Here is a 17,602-nt window from a genome sequence, read left to right on the forward strand (position 1 = left end):
CAACTATATAGATGACACAAGCGTGCAAACACACATGCACACACTCATATAATTGAGGAAGCTCATTAGCCACCACACACAGAGCACCTAGTAGGCAGCAACCTTTTTTCCTCTGACCGAGAACATCAACAACTCTTTTAATCTAAGCCACCATTAATGAACCAGAACTAGAGGCGATGTTAGAAAAAAAAAACACTCCCCTTGATGTGCTGTAATTCCTGCGCCCCACTCGAAATGATACTGCTCTTCCTATTAGAAAGACTCCCCCTATTACCGATTGCCTTTTAGGGTCAGTGGTCACACCAGCAGTGGCAGCGGCAGCTTCCGAGCTGATTAACTATTGTACCAGGCATGTACGTGCCAGGGCGGGCACGGGCTCCGACAGCGTAAACATATTCTCCTAGCTGTGCCTATGTCACCCGGCCTGTTCCTCTCTCACAGCGTCTGACACCACTGTTCCCGCTCTGTCCATTGTGCCAGTAGCCCCGCAGCCAAAAGCTTCACAAGCTCGGTCTAATTCAAGGCGGCACACCAGGCAAACAGCGGACAAAAATAGGACGGATACGCGTCGCCCTCGCCTTCGCCCTCATTCTCGGGCAAACATTAAAGATTGAGGAAGAATCTCGGGGGTTGTGGGGCGGGACAGCGCCGCCGACGTGATCCCTGCACCTGACTGTGGAATCACTCTCCCTGTACCGTCTTTGTGGATGCATTGAGTGAGTGTGTATGTGTGTGTGTGTGTGTGCTTCTATATGTGCCTGTGTACCAGTGACCTGTATGCTGAGAGGCTCAGTAGAGAGAGATAGCGGCACTGTCACGGCAGCCCATCCCCGGAGAGCACCATGTCTGCCTCCCCTGCCTCCCCTGCCTCATGCTTCATACTGTAAACTCCCATTGAGTCAATTACTGTGGCACGCTCCTTAGCCACCATGGCCACTTACTGTAAGTGGACGTTGAGACAATTGGGTTATGACATGTCCTGCCTTACAAAACGCTTCCATTGGCAGCAACATCTCCCTGAATAGCTCCTGCAACAAATCAAGTCAACTGGAAATCCCAACAATTAAGAGTTATTTGTGCCGCAGCATCGATCTGCTGCAGAAACTCATCTGGATCAATCCATTCTAAAGTTTTTACTTCAATGGGGAAGTACACCGGGCTGCTGAGATGTTGACTTTAGTAATAAAGATTAAAAATGTGTTGACCGAGGGCCTCATCAATCTGAGATCCTTCAATTCTGCTTCCTCCGAACAAAAGCATGCTGACTACACATTTATCCGCGCTACAAACTAGAAAATACATCTCAGCGAGACAAACAGACATATGGATGAAGTAAGCCGTCGACATCTATCCTCATTGTGTCCCAGGCGGAGGGAGGGGGGGGAGGAAGAAGGGGGAGGTCATGGGAGGATAAGAGAGAGAGAGGGCGGGGGGGTGTTGGGCAAAAGGAAATAGAGGACTCTTAATATTCTTCAGTGGGTGCTATTGTCCCAGGAGAGAATTCAAGGCAGGCAAAGGCTCTGCACAGGAAAAATGGAACTCGGCATGCTAACTGTGACTTTGCATTCATTGTGAGGGAGACATGAGCGTCTGAATGCACCGGGTGACTCATGCAACCGTTTCATCTGCGATACGCGCCGGTATGGAGCTCAGGCACAAAGACTCTGAAATGATATCAGAGTGAGATTTGCTTGAATTAGATTTCTCAACGCCCAGACGTTTCTATATTGGTAAGGGAAAAATACTTTGCATTCATCTGGGGAGTGGAGAGACAACTATTTTCTTCCTGATCTGGATTTATCATCAATAACCTGATTTCTATTCAACTAAAGGAGATCAGAAATAATTGGGTTATTTTATTGTTCAGTGGGGTTTATCTCTTATTATTTTCCCATGGTGGAGAAACAGCTATCCGAGCTAGTCGCAGCCACGGCGGCTCGATGGCTTGCGGAACAGTTTGCTTAAAGCATTTTCATTTAACTTTGTTTTGCGCGGCTCTGCCAGGCTTCTATAGGGTCATATTGGCTTATGATGCTCTGCAACTGTGAGTAAATATAAGCTTGTGTATTAGATTTGGGGCCTGAGATGAAAATCTAATTTCTGTGAGCTCAGCGAGAGAGATTGCTCGCTGATACACATCCACACAATCCAAGGCCACATCTGGCAGGCCCCATCAAATATACATGAGACCTCAGGAGAACATGATATGGCTGCACTCCCAAGTCCACAACCCAGTTTTGTTCCTGGAAAGGTGTTTGATAGCGACGGCGACATTTACTTTGATATTTACTCGATCTGCGCAGACAAACACGACGGGGCATTGATCGTCTGCCGACGTCTCGGTTACTGTCTGATCTCACGAGGACACTGAGGACTAAGAGTAATGGAGGCCATCAAGCACAGAGACGACTTGTTAGTGACACCTCATTTTAGTTATTGTTGTGGGCAGCTGATAACAGATTGATAGTGTCACAAACCATAATGGACAGATAATTAATATATTTTGCGCACATCTCCATCTGGTACAACAACACATCATATTGAATTTCAGATGGAACAACCCAAAAAAATAAGAAGACAGAAAACATCTCAATGTCTGGCGCCGTGTCAACCTCATTTCAGACCAGCCGGGCTAATAACACTATATACGTTCCCATTTCACAGCGGCACTGCAGCAGGTTTCTTCGATTTTGGCAGGACAGCATGAAGTGTATTTTTACCTCCCTGTCAAGCTCTGAAAAGGCCAAATGGGTAGTGGTGGACAGTTTCTTCACCACCTCAATACCCCAAATTGTGTTGGCTGCTTACAGTGCAGCGGCGGAGCAGGGAGTAAAACGCAGAGTGACAGGCCGAGGTCTCGGCACAAGGGCAGAGAGCTGAGCTGAGCTATGGTAAGGGAACAGTGCGTCCCTGCCCTGGCTGCCTCATTCACTATTTATTTGTGTGTCTCTTTTTGTATGTGTGTGTGTGTGTGTGTGTGTGTTACTTGCCGCCATGCTTGCCATTGTCATTGGGTTTGCTTCTGTTGTGTGGGTCCTTGTGTGTATACACGTGCCTGCGTTCTGGTGAACCTCTCGTGCCGCTTGTGGAGCTGTGCGACCGCCTCACTGAGGTAGGAAAGGCGTTCAATACTTGCCTTTCCCGCCCCAGTGGTCACACTTAAAGATTATCAGTGTTTTATATTCAAGCCAAGCTGTAGGCATCAGCGGAGAGAAAATCCAAAAGGAAAGAAATAACATTACGGTCGTGTGAGAGCGTGCACTGTCTCCTCTCATGTTTTTTTGCCCTCGTTTTCATGGTAACATGCCTCTCACTGCAATCTGTCCGTTCTCATATATTCCCCTATATCCTCTCCTCTCTGTTGTGTCTCTTGCTGCCAGTGCCAGTAGGCACACAGCTGTAGCCACATGAAATCCCCCGGAGTGGGAGAGTTTGTGGACTTACATGCACACATGGCCTCTGCTTGTGTGTATTTGTGTGTGTGTTTGTGTGTGCCTGCATGTGTGCGGAGCTGAGCTAAGGTGAGCTGAGCAAGAAGGTGGGGAGGGGGCTGTTTACACAGGCCAACCTTTAATGATAGTCAATCCCAGGGGTCTGGACCTGTTACGGCCACTGCTGCCAGTGTGTGTATTCTAGTATTTGTGCTCATTCATACATGTTTGAGCAGTATCGCTGTGAGTCTGGAGCGGTGTGTGTGTGTGTGTGTGTGTGTGTGGGACTGCTTGTCTATCAGTTAGACTGCTTGCTGGCACACTCCGCTTTCTCAATGTCAAGCTTACACATATTCAACGGCAACTAATGTCACAACTTGACACATGTTTCACCCACAGACCTTCTTTTCCAGCTCACATTCAGAGTGGCACCACCGACTCTATAGAGAGTGAGTGGAATTGTCAGCTCCCATCACGACATGAAGACTTGACACAGGTCTGGTCTGTCACCTACAGCTCAGTCAGGGTCTCAAGGTACAAGATAACAACTCCTTTCAAAAGATACAAATTTTAACACGTTTTAAATCATAAGAGAGGAATATTAAAATAGTTTGACAATATTCATGATCTCAGTATTATTGTCTTTTTACACTGGTCATATGGGGATATTATGTCTGTAGAGTTGATTTCAAAGCACATGATTGAATGATTAAATGAGTCAAAGATGCACAAGTGTAAATATTTATACAAATCAGGGTCTTGGTCTTGTGAACACCAGATCATTGTGACACGGTCATGTCTTAATCATGACAATTGACCATAACAGAGAAATGTCAGTCAAATTATGTGCTGTGACGTTAGAGGTTGATTCTTAAAAGCAAAAACCTTGAAACAGCATGTTTGTACATTTTCTCTCAGTTTGAATGGACATGTTATTGTTAATTTACAATGAATAATAAACATTCAGTGACATATTAATCAAAGTCACAAATAAATACCTGGTTAGAGACCTTGTTTTGTTCAGACCAGGTGTCAGGTGTCATGAAAAAAAACAATACTGATAATATTGTTAATATACTTCATTGCATTTACCTTTAAATATGGAAAATAATAGCTGACTATATAAATAAAACCCACTGTAACAGTATGTACATATTGATATTTATTGTGATGCAGTGCACTGATATGTCAGACTAAGAAATAAAATGCTCAATATCTGTGATCTAGCAAATTAAATAAATGACAACTCAAGATGCTTCCATGCTTCAGATAGATACGGAAAATTGTATAAGAGCCAAATTGACGGAAAAAGAACATTCCTGTTTATTTTAATTGCAGAATTGGATCTTTGACACTTTGTCTCTGGGTGCACATCATTATATCCCCTGTCCTCAAATGAAAAGATGCAAATCGGAGAGTGTCTCTTGAAAAAAGTTGTTGATGAATAAACATGGTTTTGCACAAAGAAGCACCGTCTACTTATCCTGGTTGTCTTATCACAGGTGGGGATAGTTTGTATTCTGTGTGCGCTCTGTTCCAGAGCACATTTGCACATGACAGCAGAGCCTACGGTTGCTGTCATTTACTGTAAATAGCTTAGAGCATATCAATTCTAGCACACATTGATTTCTGTCAATCCCCCCCCCCCCCCACGTCGCTGTGCTCTTTGTGTATGTGTATTTCTGGACTGGGGAATGTTTGCGAGTAGCCTTTGTTAATTCAATGAGGTACTTCCACGATGACATGTTTTCCTGTTTGAATTTTAATCAAACATGGGCCGCCCTCTTTCAGCCAGGACTGGGGTTTGGCTTGACAAGGATGCAGTTTTTTTTTGGCTCAGATCTGTAGCCGATGAACGCCATCAGATATTCACAGTGCCATCTCTGGTGTCGCAGCTCTCCAGCCCGCTCGCCAGCTCCATGAATTTAGACACAGTGACACAGACTTGTGCTTTTGGGTTTCAGACAAATTACAGAAGTACAATCTAGAGGGTTTGAATAATTTAACATTGTACTGCTTGGGGGACATTTGAAAAGAAAAGAAGAAAACACCAAACTAACTCTTTCTCCTTTTAGGGTTGAAGTGTACGGCATCCTCCATCTGTCCTCTGGGATTCAGTAAGCTCCTATCGTTCTATAACTCAAATGTGGAGCATGTTCTGGTACTACAGATGCCGGTGGTGGTCTCAGAGGAAAAACTCTGGTACCAATACAGCCCTTGTCATTCCAAGGATGTCAGGGTCAGAGGACAACCTGGGCAGGATAGGTAGTTGATCCATAGAGGGAAGGTTTGTTCCGCACAACTGTCTAATAGAGACCAGCGGGAGAGGAGGAGTCGCAGAAGCTGGTAGAACTGCAGCACAGAGGCGCTGTTTCCCATCGAGTCTCCCTCCCCTCTTCTAATGAGCATTCTATTAGTAGCTAGGGGACGGATTGAGGCAGTTAGGCATACGGAGAAGGCTGGCTAACAATGTGAGTGGTTAGCTAAACAGCTGTTCTCTATCTGCTGCCACCTCCCATCCTTGGCTAATGAAGCCCTCACCGATGAGCAGGAGTCCCGGGACGTGCCGGGGAACAGCCAGAGAAAAACCCAGACAGGGAAGCTCAGTCACTCCGAGGCCTCGTAAAACAGGGTGTGTGGAGGATCGTTCCACCGACAGGACAAGCAGGGCTCCAATTAGACAGTGGCTCAGAGGGGAACCCTAAGAATAGCACATTGGGCAAGCAAAGATGTATTTATGAGCACTCTGCACCGCTCTGTGTTCAGAGAGCAAACACTCTGCCTTGTTGTCCCGACCAGAAAACGGCAGAGTCTCTGTCGCCTTTCGTAACGGACAATAAACAGATCACTGAGATGACTTTTGAGAAATGTTGTTACATTTCATTATCCTCCGCAGTGTGAGTAGTGTTCGCGTTGGTGGGCATCGATCAAGATTAGTGGCATGCCATATCGGTTTGTCAACATCTGAAATAGTGCGGAGGGTGCGTGCTCTATAAACAGCCTTCACTTAAGAACCAGGAGAAATGCTTCAGGAGTGAAGCCGATTTTTCATTCACAAAGAGCAGTGTTTGTTTTGGTTCAATGTTTTCCGTCTGTCAAAGTCGTGACTGTCTGCCGAAGCCCGGGTCACCGTCTAATAATACATGGGTTAAAATTTACTTGCATGTATTATTCTGTTTTTCCTCCTCTGATGGCGCTGTCAGAGCTGCCTCTTGTTATAAATGAAGGGCGGCTGAACGTTGGCCTGCATCACAGCTCAGGTGGGAGGTGTCGACGCTTAAGTTCTACACTTATATCTAGCAGTAATTAGCCAGGTGTGCTTGGGCGTGAAAATAGAGCTTCCTCACGCAGCTAGGTTCGGCCCCTGCGTTGCATACTAAACTGCTCATCATGGACAGCTTCTGGGAGAAAACAGTCCGTTTAGGTTTGCTTTCATCTGCATTTGTTGGCATAGGGATAACAAAGGCGTCGCGTTGAGAGTCTCGTTTGACTCCTTCTGTACGTTCCCCTTCTTCCTTTTCATCTACAAGACAGAAGCCTCGCTGGTTTCTGATCCACGTCGCTGCATTGCTTTGTCAGCAAACACATCCTCAGCACTTCCTGCAGCTGCTTCACAATAAAAGCCTTCCAGCTGTTCGGGGATAATAATCTTTTTTTTTTTCTTCTCTTGTTGCTGTAGTGCTGCATCGGTCTGAATCGATCACACACGCTTTCCACTGAAAACATACAGGGACGAAACACCGAAAGCCTTACACGTTGACTGAAGAGTAGACGACCTCTGTAAATATAGTACGTCAAAACAATTTCTGTTGATGCTATAAGTTTTGTTTTGTTCATTGTCCATCAAGGGAATTACTATGTTTATATTGAAAGTTAAACAAAAATGTCATAATTCCGTTGTTGGGAAAATTATGGATTTCAGAAATAAAGGGTCACAATTTAAATTCTTGACAGGAAGTAACTGTTTCAAAGCCCTCTTCGTGTTGTAATAAATGAGATTGTGGTCGAGAGATACCAAATTCTTTATTTATTTATATATATAAGAATAAGATACGAGAAATATAAACAGTTGTTATAATAAAATCCTGTAATATTTGCTTAAAATCACAATAAAAGACCATGAAATTAGAATCTTGAGTTTGGATTCTGAGGGAAATGTTCAAATCCTGCCCAGGAGGGCTTTTTATGTTAAGCGCCTGCACAGAGAGTTGAATTGTATCTCTAAAGCCTGAAACATGCTTCTGCGTTTTCACGGGCCCGTAAGCGCAAGAGCCCTTCCGGGTCCCTTACGTGCTTATGTATCCCTCCTTACGTGCTGACGGGTGTCGACCCCCTTTTCTAAAATTTACGGCAAAGCTCCGCAAGCTCCCTCAGCCCGCAAGGCTGTGATTGGTCTGCTCTACATCCCTTCTGGAGCTGCATTTCCGGTTTCATGCCCCATAAAACCGGCAGAAATCACGGAAGATTTAGAAGAACGAATATGGACCATATAGAAGAGCACTTGGCAGAAGATATCCGATAGTATGATCACTTGTATAACCTGTCACTGACTGGCGGATTTGTCCGCCAGAAAAAGGCTACGAGGAGCCGCAGTGGCTATGTAAATAAACAATCGACGAAGAAGAAAGAAGGCGTCTCTAAGGTCGTCTCGACAAAAAGCATTACTCCGCCTAGTGTTCTGGCGCGGAATTGCTTTGTAAGACGCGCAACGGTTGGGGAAGCATGAATGAAAACGAGTCTTGCGCCACAGCGGCGTGAAAAGACGCAGACGCAGTCACAGAAGCATGTTTCAGGCTTCAGTCCTGCCACTCTGGACTAATCTTTTAATTTTGATAATACCGTCCAAGCCGTGAATTTTGGGGGTATTTCTATGAAGACATATTATTTTTGAAATATCTTTCTTACTGAGAAAAGACATTGCACAATTATCAAACAGTTACACCAGAGCTGCAGGTGTGCTTTGTTGCCCTGCTTTTGATCCAACACCTCTAAGTCATACTACCTCCGACCCCATCCTCAATGTTAGCCAGGTGTGAATGACTTGCTGTCACATGTGATCAGATGATCTGTCACACCAGCTAGTTTGTTGAATGCATGCACCTGCCATTTCAGCCCAATTTAACATGCAAAAGCAATTTCCTTCACATCTAACTGCTATTTTGCAGCAACCGGTTGGCTCTCAGTCCAGACATTAAACAAAAATTAACCTTGTGACTTGACGTAGAATTAACTATCCACACCACAGAGAAATTGTCTTGGAAGTCGTGCCAAAGCACATTGGCTATATTGTTCATTAACAGTTGCATTTGATTTGGTGGGTCCCTCTCTTTTACCACTGAAGAGGATCTATGGCTTATGTTACCTCTCTAAGCTAAAAATCTATTACAGCCTTGCAGGCCTGGGAGCTAAAGATTTAGTCTTTTTGTCAGGTTGCACAATGTTGGCCCTTTATAGTGGAGGATTCTGCTTGTCAGCATGTTTGCCGAAGTTCCTCTCATTGGGGATTTCATTGTGCTCAGACTATGCAAATTTCACAGCTAGGGCTAATGCATTTGCACTGCCCAGAACTGAACATCTTGGTAGAGAGGCCGCAGCTTGAGACTGCATATGTTCACTTGCTTGCACGCGCACACATTGGACTGTGGAAACTTTTACAGACAGTGCTTTATGTTAGTGATATGGATCTGGATGTCATACATGACATATCCAGATCGCTGCCCTTTGTAACAAGCTCTCATCCGGCAACCTGCAGTAATTCAACTGATGTTTTTTTTTTATCACACATTGAAAAAACGATTTTCCTTCCAGATCACTCCGTCTGCGAGAAGCGACTGCAGCAGGTAGGCTCTATGCAAACATAATAATATCCACCTGTGTGCCTATTAAGATGGAGTAACCAGGTAGAACATATCCTATTTCAGAAAACAAGTTTCAGAGTCATCACAAAGAACAGTGTGAAAAACCTGTTAATGTTCCCACTCCACTGCAGAAGATGTACATAAATCACACGTTGTGCAAACCTGCGATAGAGATAAGGAATACGGTGGTGGTCTCACGCATAACTCCACAGTATCGGTCTGTTTCTCAGCCGACTGTTTTTCTTGGAGCAGGGATGAACAGATGTACAGACACTGAAGGACTGACCCAGCTAGCGGCAGAGGTGAGCTGTCAGCAGCAACACGCAAAAGCTGAGCGCTCGTGGTCATCATTAAAGGGCAAAGTTCAGCTAATTGCACTGCAGTCGTTCATCTGGCACACAAACATGGAAACAACAAACTATTAAATATCGTGCCGTTCAAAAATCTAGCCGGTAAATACATTTAGCGAATAGACACACAAATTGTGCAGTGAAGAAGACAAGAAAAATGCAGAACAGACGGTGAAAAAGAAAAGATGGATAGAAATAATGAAATGTGAAAACAGCGTATGGGAAACTAGTGAGCGGTGGCAGAAATTGGGCCAATATGTGTGGAACCAGAGGGAATGAAGGGAGGGTGAGAGAAAGCGAGAGATGGAGAAGGTGTGAGAGGAGGAGGGAGGTCAGCAGAGATGCGGAGATGGGCGGAGGAGGAGGGGGAGCGAGGAGCCCCCAGTGCTCAGCTGTCAGTGCTTCCTCTGCAGGTGGGGCGGGAGGAGTGCCAAGTCCCTCTCTCCCACTCACACAGACACCCATGCATCGCTCTATAATGGATGCTTTACACTGGTGCCAGAGAGAGAAAGAGTGAGGCAGAGAGAGGGAGACATGGTGAGAAGACGAAAAGAGAGACATGGGGGAGGGCGGGTACTGGAAAAAGAAAGAAAGAAAGAAAGAAAGAAACTGCTATGAGGAACAGGGAAAAGGGAGCAGGGGGAAAATGCCTCGGAGATTGAGGCAGTGCAGACGAGACAGACAGTGAGGCTGATATTTCCATCAAGTCATTACACCAATCAGGAGAGGAAACAGACGAGACCGTCTGGGAGCAATATGATGCAGCTATTGGTTTAATTGATCTTAAGCCTAACAGGATCAAACAATGGCGGGCTGCAGCGCCGTCCCCCCCTCCGCCACGGCCGACTGTCACTGTCCATTAGCAGGTGTATGAGTGCGCCCTTGACAGTGATTTATCAAGAATGATTCATATGGCATCTACCTGAACTAATGACTGCCAGCGTCTTCACTGGGGAATGCAGGTCGTCAACAGATGACATATTCTGTAGTCACCTCGTTCATCAGCTGCGATTAGATTCCAAAAGCAATCTTGGCGGTACATCACCAGATGGGTCTCATTGTATTGTCTTGGAGGATATCGGCGAGATGGGCCACATGCCGCTCAGGCCGCCAAGCCTCATCGGTACAGTTGTGAATATGGGGCCACAGGTATATCTCATATATGCAATGCACTGAGCTATTACTGTGGTGGATGGAGGCATGGATTTACTAAAGTACTCAATTATCCCCCGCTTCTTTCTCTGACCCGCCACTCGGCTCTTTAACACCTATAATTCTATGCTTTATTGGCTCAACTACCTGCTGCAAGCAGAGACAGACTGATGGCTGGACTACCAGAATGAACTGCCTTCACCGTTTTCAGGCAATTTGTCAATTCTTCATTCCTCCACTCTCTTCTGGCAAGGGATAGGTAAAGCTGCCTCCCTCTGATGGACAGCCAGGCTGGATATTGTTTTCAGGAGTGTTGCCTTAAACTGGCTATCTGACCTCAGTGGAGTCATCTTTACCCTAATACCACCCCTCCCACCTCAAATGACTCCACAGGGCCTCTTTTTTCTTCCGCTCGATACCTTTTCCCTTTTTGCAGTGGTGAGTAGTGAGGAGAGAAAAAACTATTTCCTGCCTGAATTAGGCCCATTCCGAGTTCAAAAGAGAGTAATACCTTTTAGTTGATTGGTTTTTCTCAATATTTGTTTGGTAAAAAATAATGGTTTCTTGCCTCCGCTACACAAAGCCATTCAAAGAGCGACGGGAAAATGCCACATAGACCACTTGCTAAAAATCTGTTTGCTTTTTCCCACACAATGACACCACAGTATATGGCAGACAACAAAGCTGAATAGTCAGCGTAAATAAATACAAGCATTCTTGCTCCACAGTGATGGCATCCCCCTGGTTTAATTATTGCTCTTGTCAATCGAGGTGGAAGAATACGGCACCTGACAAGGCGCGTCCCCATTCTCTCATCTTGCACAGGGCTCTTTTCACACCCTGAGATGCACAGACACCTTTCAGCAAACAGCCAAATCAAACCTTGAGATGGAGGTCCTCTGTTGCCCCAAACACCCAGGTAACTTTACAGAGTCGGGTCTCTGAATGCCTCAGAAATGGGGTCTATTCAACCTCGAGAATCGTCTCCGTTTCTTCTCAAGCACAATGCATTTGCACAACAATGACAGCTGCATCTCGCATGAATAAGGAATGTGGTTTCATCGCTATCTTTACCGGTGACTCCAATTCACAATCCGGCTCTTGCAAGGGGGCCTTTATTTAATGCTTAACCTGCAGGCGATGGATGGCGGCTCCAGGATGCCGAACCCACAGAAATGAAGTTGACACAGAGGGAGGATGGATCGCAGCCCCAGATCTGTATGATGAGCGCTCAGCACGGGACGTAACGAAGCAGGGGGAATGCAGGCCTGCAGGCCATTGCACAAAGAAAACCTCCCATGGGTCTCATTTCGAGGGAGGAAACCCACACTTGTTATTTTCAAAAGGTCAAAGCCAGATGTAACATTACAGCTAAAGCAGTGGTGTAGTGCAAAACTCACACTCTCCTCCTCTGAGCATCTGTAAGCCACCTTCATCGTGTAGGATATTGGGTAATTTGGACCAGTGTTTGTATTTGTATTAATTCAATATTTCATCACGCAGCAATGAATGAGTGCAACACCTCCTTACAATTCCGAGGCAGTAGCACTACAACAGAGTTTGTGTTGGTCCCTCTGAGGACAACTACAGGCCTACTTGTACACGGTAAGTGATTGTCAGAGCAGACGTTAGGTGCTCATGGCAACGCAGCCTTTTTGAATCCCACGACGGCAGCACTGTATCAGCCGGATTGGCGCAGGCAGATTGATTCAGGGTCCAGTAGATGTTATTGTCAGTCGTATTTCCGTCACGCTGAAGGGTCCACATGTTAGGTGCATGCCAGAAACAGACCAGTAATCATTTTGCGAAGATTGCGCAGAAAGAAAACAAACCAAAGATGGCCTCAGACAAGACCTTGCAAGGCAGTGTCGATTCCTAACCCTCCTTCCTCTGTTATAGGTGAAGTCATTCAGGCGGAGACTCTCTCTGAATCACATTAATCCTCTGAATATTTTGCCTTGAAAATGTGATTAAATTATTAACAATAATTCACCCTTCAATGGATGATATACATGTATTTTAGAAAGTGAATCTAGTCACATGTTTACCTATAGCTTAAATATCAGAAATGAATACACACAAAATACTCCAATACTACAAATTCAAACAAGTCCCCAGCTGCTTTAAGACGTGCACTGAAGTCAAGACAATTTCTGGCGAGGCTGCATGTGGGAACACGAATGTCTGAGTCAGTTCCTCCGCACATTTTACTGTTGCTGTGAACGTGTCTCACTCGCACATCTCCTGCTGATCTCCGCATATGTGAGAGTCAAACTCTGGATGACACAATTTACCAGCTGACTTAAATTTTCATATACACGTTATTTTTTGTTCGACTGTTTCTGGATCTGGAATCAATTAGTTTATGTCAGATTTTCAGATATTCAGAATAGTTTCCAATTAACTAAGATAATTTGATTGACTTCATGATTAATCAGTTAATTTTTAATCATAATAAATGTGTTGTCAGCCCTAGAAATCCAAACTTTAAACATGTACACAATGCTTTGAATATAAAAAGCAGCGCTCACAGTTTTATGCACTAACACATATATATGAAACACTGTGTCTCTTTATGGTATCTACTATCTCTACAGTATACCAGTTATACAACTATGCAGGAAAGCAGATAACTTGCTAACAATTAAAGAATATCATTAAAATAAATAAAAGCCAAATTAAAAACAACATAAATAGCTTCCCGGTATGAGGGGTTGAACATAAACGTCATAAAACCTCATTAAACCTTGTTTGATGCATGACTTTCACCTCCTGAACCAGGTCCATCACATTAGGCCGTATCACTGAATACTGCATGTGGAGTGTTTTTACACTTATTAATAAAGCAACTGATTTGATAAAAAAGCTTATATTTACAAATTAAGTAAGATTTAACTTGATTTCCAATGTAAAGTCTATACCATCGAGCCACATTTAAACTTTTTTATTGATAAATTATTATTATGGCTCCTTCTATGTAATAACTGCAATATCAAAAGCATGATGCTCGATGCTGTATCTTCCAATTGAAACACTAACCAGTGCAAATATTTAAAACAATAATCTGACCATCACAAACTAATTGATACATTTTAGTGGATTAGTGAGTAATATGAATCGGTTAATCAAATAATTTCAAACACTGAGTGTGTTTATTTATTCATCGAGTTAATATGTCAGATGAAATGCGTTCATTGGATTAGACTTTCTGCTCCCTCCACCGTTTAACCTACTAATCCTCTAATGGGCTAATAATGTAAATGCCACATTCATTCAGATGTGTGTGCCATTAAATGTTAGGTTGAAGTGTTTCTTCAGCAGCCATTTTCCCTTCAGATCATTCAATGAATATACATACTTGATCATTCAGGATATGGCAGTTTGTGTCTCACTCTCAAGTCGCTCGTACAGAGGCACGAGTTATTCAGCCAAAGAAAATTGTACAGCAATACATCAATTCCTATGACTTCCAAGTCACATCCTTTCCCAGACGACCTGAACCTTAAATCACCTTCAGGAAACCCCACAGGAAGTAGTTCAGTATGAAGAGCAGCCATTAAGAATATCTTTATTATCTCAGATTTGATTTGGATAGAATGTCCTGGCGTGACAATCTCTCAGATCCCCTCTGACTTCACATCCCGCAATGCCCCCGTTCACTTATATCATCTTTTATTCTGTGGATTGAAAGACTTGTCACCCTTCCCTGAAAACCCAGTACCTGTCTGCCCCTTAATACTTATGGTTCAAGTGGTTTCACTGGTGTCTTGCATTAAACAGCCTTGGTACTCATTGCACCACTGCAATAAAACCCAAGCATTTAACATGCACATTTATGGTCCTCAATAACCCAGAAGTCTTAATAAAAATGAAAGCTGACATTGGCATGAAGGATCCTCCACACTAGCTGTCTTTAATGTCCAAGACGTTCCATTAAAAGGGGAGCACTTCCTCCGAAGCAGAGCTTTTATCCTGATTGCTTACAGGAAGAGAGGAAAAAAAAGAGAAACCAAATGACCTTCAGTGCCTCTACAACTAGCCCTTCCCTCATGTGTGCTTTGTGGGCAGATATTCCTGCGTGCACATACTCGGACCGCTGGAAAAAGCACACTGATGCAGACACATGCATGGAGATACAGTATGTCTCCTGAAGGTTGTGTGGGGTGAAACAGATGTTGACTCACATTAAGAGATATATGCACAAATGCACAACTGAGTCATCCGCCACTTGGTATTCTGTACACGTGCGTAAGGAGCTATCTCTCCCTTTATATCACAACGATCATTAGGAGATAGAGAAAAAGGCTAAATCTGCACGTTCAGTTAATGCCCACACAATGCCAGATAGAAAATACATGGGACTGGCGAATGTCCTTGCTTCTGGACTTCTTTAGCCGTTTTCCGTTTGAAGCCGGGGAAAAAGAAGATGGGGAGAGAGATTTCTCTCTGTGGCAACACAACTGTTGGACTTCATTTAATAAGCCGGTCAAAAACACTCTCCTGCTGAGAGAGACTGCTTTTAATGACCATTCTCCTTCCAAAGTCTCAGATGTGCAGCTAGATCACTTGCCATGTAGCACACAAGGCAGCCATCTTATTAATAGCAACGCAACAAGCATGCTGCCGACCGGGGAGCGGGTACGTGGAGAGGCAGGGAGGGAGTGAGGCACGCTGGCACATGAAGAGAAAGCGTATATGGCTTATACGCCTTTACTGTGTGCGGAGGCGGGGGAGACAGATGGGTGCAGTGAGGGGGGAGATTAGATGAAGGAGGCCGGGGCAGGGACCGGGGTGTGAGAAATCCAAGCCTCAAGAGAGGGCAACCGGGCCAGGAGGACGAGGCTCTGTGATGGATGTAGCCTGTGACTGGAGCCCCCGGCACGCCCACATGGAGAAGCAACCAGGGCCAGTCCAGAGGAGATGGCAATCATAGCGAGATAGAGTGAGAGAGAGAGAGAGAGAGAGGCCAGAGGGGTACGGTGATATAGGAGGATCCAGCTTATTAGAAAGGCTTCAGGAGGAGCGTCTGAAGTAAGTTGTCGTTCTGCCACCAACAGGCATAAAAGGAGTCTCTGTTCGATGGAGAGTCTATGCACTGGAGGCAGTGATGACAGACGGTGTACAGTATGGGTGGGAATACTGTCATTAAATACACCGACACACTGGGGAGCTCCAGAACACTGTGTCATCCCTGATTTACTTCCCCCCCCCCCCCCCTCCCTTTTTTTTTTACCTGGGCTTCGCTTATCCCACATCTGAGCAGCAGGTGAGGGAAAATGTTTGTGTGTGGAGCAATGAGGGAGGAGCAATGGTGCATTGTTAACAATTTTCTTTCCTGACTTAATTTACATTGGGAGCGCAAACTGGGAAACTTAATATAAGGCACTTTAAGGTACCGGTGTGCGAATGGAAATAGGAAATCATGACATAAATCCATTACTAGAGGCCACCTGAAACCAGGTGTGCTCATGCCACAGTGTATAATTCATTTCATTATAGATTTTTATTTAAATATTTGACCGCTATGCGCGTGCAGCCGCTCTGATTCGCTTCTTGTTTACTGCGTTGTCTTGGCAACGGGAACATCCAACCACTTTTTCGCGTTGACGGTTTAAGACTGCTGGGGCGGGAGGGGGGGGGGGGGGGGGGGGGCAAAGCCGAGGTTGGGAAAGCAGGTGCAAATAGACATTTCTTCACTCGGATTTCCTGTCTCATCCTGCGGCCCACTCCAGTCCTAAACTTTATAGAATTACATCAATCTGTGCTGTGAGAGAGACTGTGAGAAATCCGATTGCCATTGGTAACATTCGCAGCAAGAATCCTGGCGTGATATGAAGGCTTCCTGTTTCAATTTCCTAGGATCCCTCAAGTTTTACCGCCTCCTTTTTTTTTTTTTATCCCATCAGTGGGGCCTACATTTTCATTCAGGGGAAAAAAAACAGACTCGGTAATATCCAATTTACTGGAAGGCAGAGGAGATGGTTTCAGTGGCAGTATAATAACATGCTACATGGAGCGTAGCATTATGGAGTATGAATAAAAAAGGCATTTGTGTTGAAAATTCAATCGAAAAGCAGTCATCATTCATCGGAGGAAATCAAGGCAATTAGTAACACTTTAATGCAAATTTGAGAACGCAAAAACAAATCACAAATCCCGGGCACTGTGTTGGAACCCAGAGGAAAAACAGCTCGAATGACCTCTTTCAAATCCACTTTTGTTTACTAATCAAAAATCCGACTAGAGAGACGTTTCCCTCTGCCTAGTGACAAGAAGAAGAACTGTGTGCATGTATGAGTGTGTTTCGGTGCTTGCTGGCTGTGCTAGTTCCCTGACCACAGTATCGTTTGAGACCAATCCGCTCTCTAACCCAAGAGTGATTTCTTTAATGTAGTTCTCTTCTCTGTAATGTACAATAAAAGCCCCGTGTCACGTTTCCAACCATGTGTGTCCAAAGCAGAGGCTTGTTAACATGTTCACAAGCTGTCTACCGAGCGTGCCTCAACGTAAAGATTTCTCAGGTGGAATAAAACCGCAACACAAACAATGGGGGGAACAACAGAGACATGGCTAGAGACACTGCTATCAATTACAGCAAAACAAGCAACCGGCCAGCTTTTAACACCAGCGAGGTAAACATGTAATAACTCCAGCTTAAGGATGAAGCGGGGTCCATTTGGCTCTGCAGGGTGCACTTGGAGGTTGACATTCATGGTCGGAGCTGAAAGCAGCAGTTCATTCACATGAGCCAAGGCACTTCCTGCAAGGACTTACATTTAAGCAGTTGGGCTCCATCTTAATAGAATGATGC

General features: G+C 44.7%; 1 protein-coding gene across 2 annotated transcripts in view; it reads right to left on the minus strand.

Moving 5' to 3' along the window:
* LOC133958307 (neuroligin-3-like) overlaps positions 1 to 17,602 on the minus strand; it is a 95,296-nt gene that overhangs the window by 22,472 nt on the left and 55,222 nt on the right. The gene's annotated exons all lie outside the window — the stretch shown is intronic.

This window comes from Platichthys flesus, chromosome 8 (genome assembly GCF_949316205.1).
Source record: "Platichthys flesus chromosome 8, fPlaFle2.1, whole genome shotgun sequence".
In the NCBI taxonomy this organism is placed as follows: domain Eukaryota; kingdom Metazoa; phylum Chordata; class Actinopteri; order Pleuronectiformes; family Pleuronectidae; genus Platichthys; species Platichthys flesus.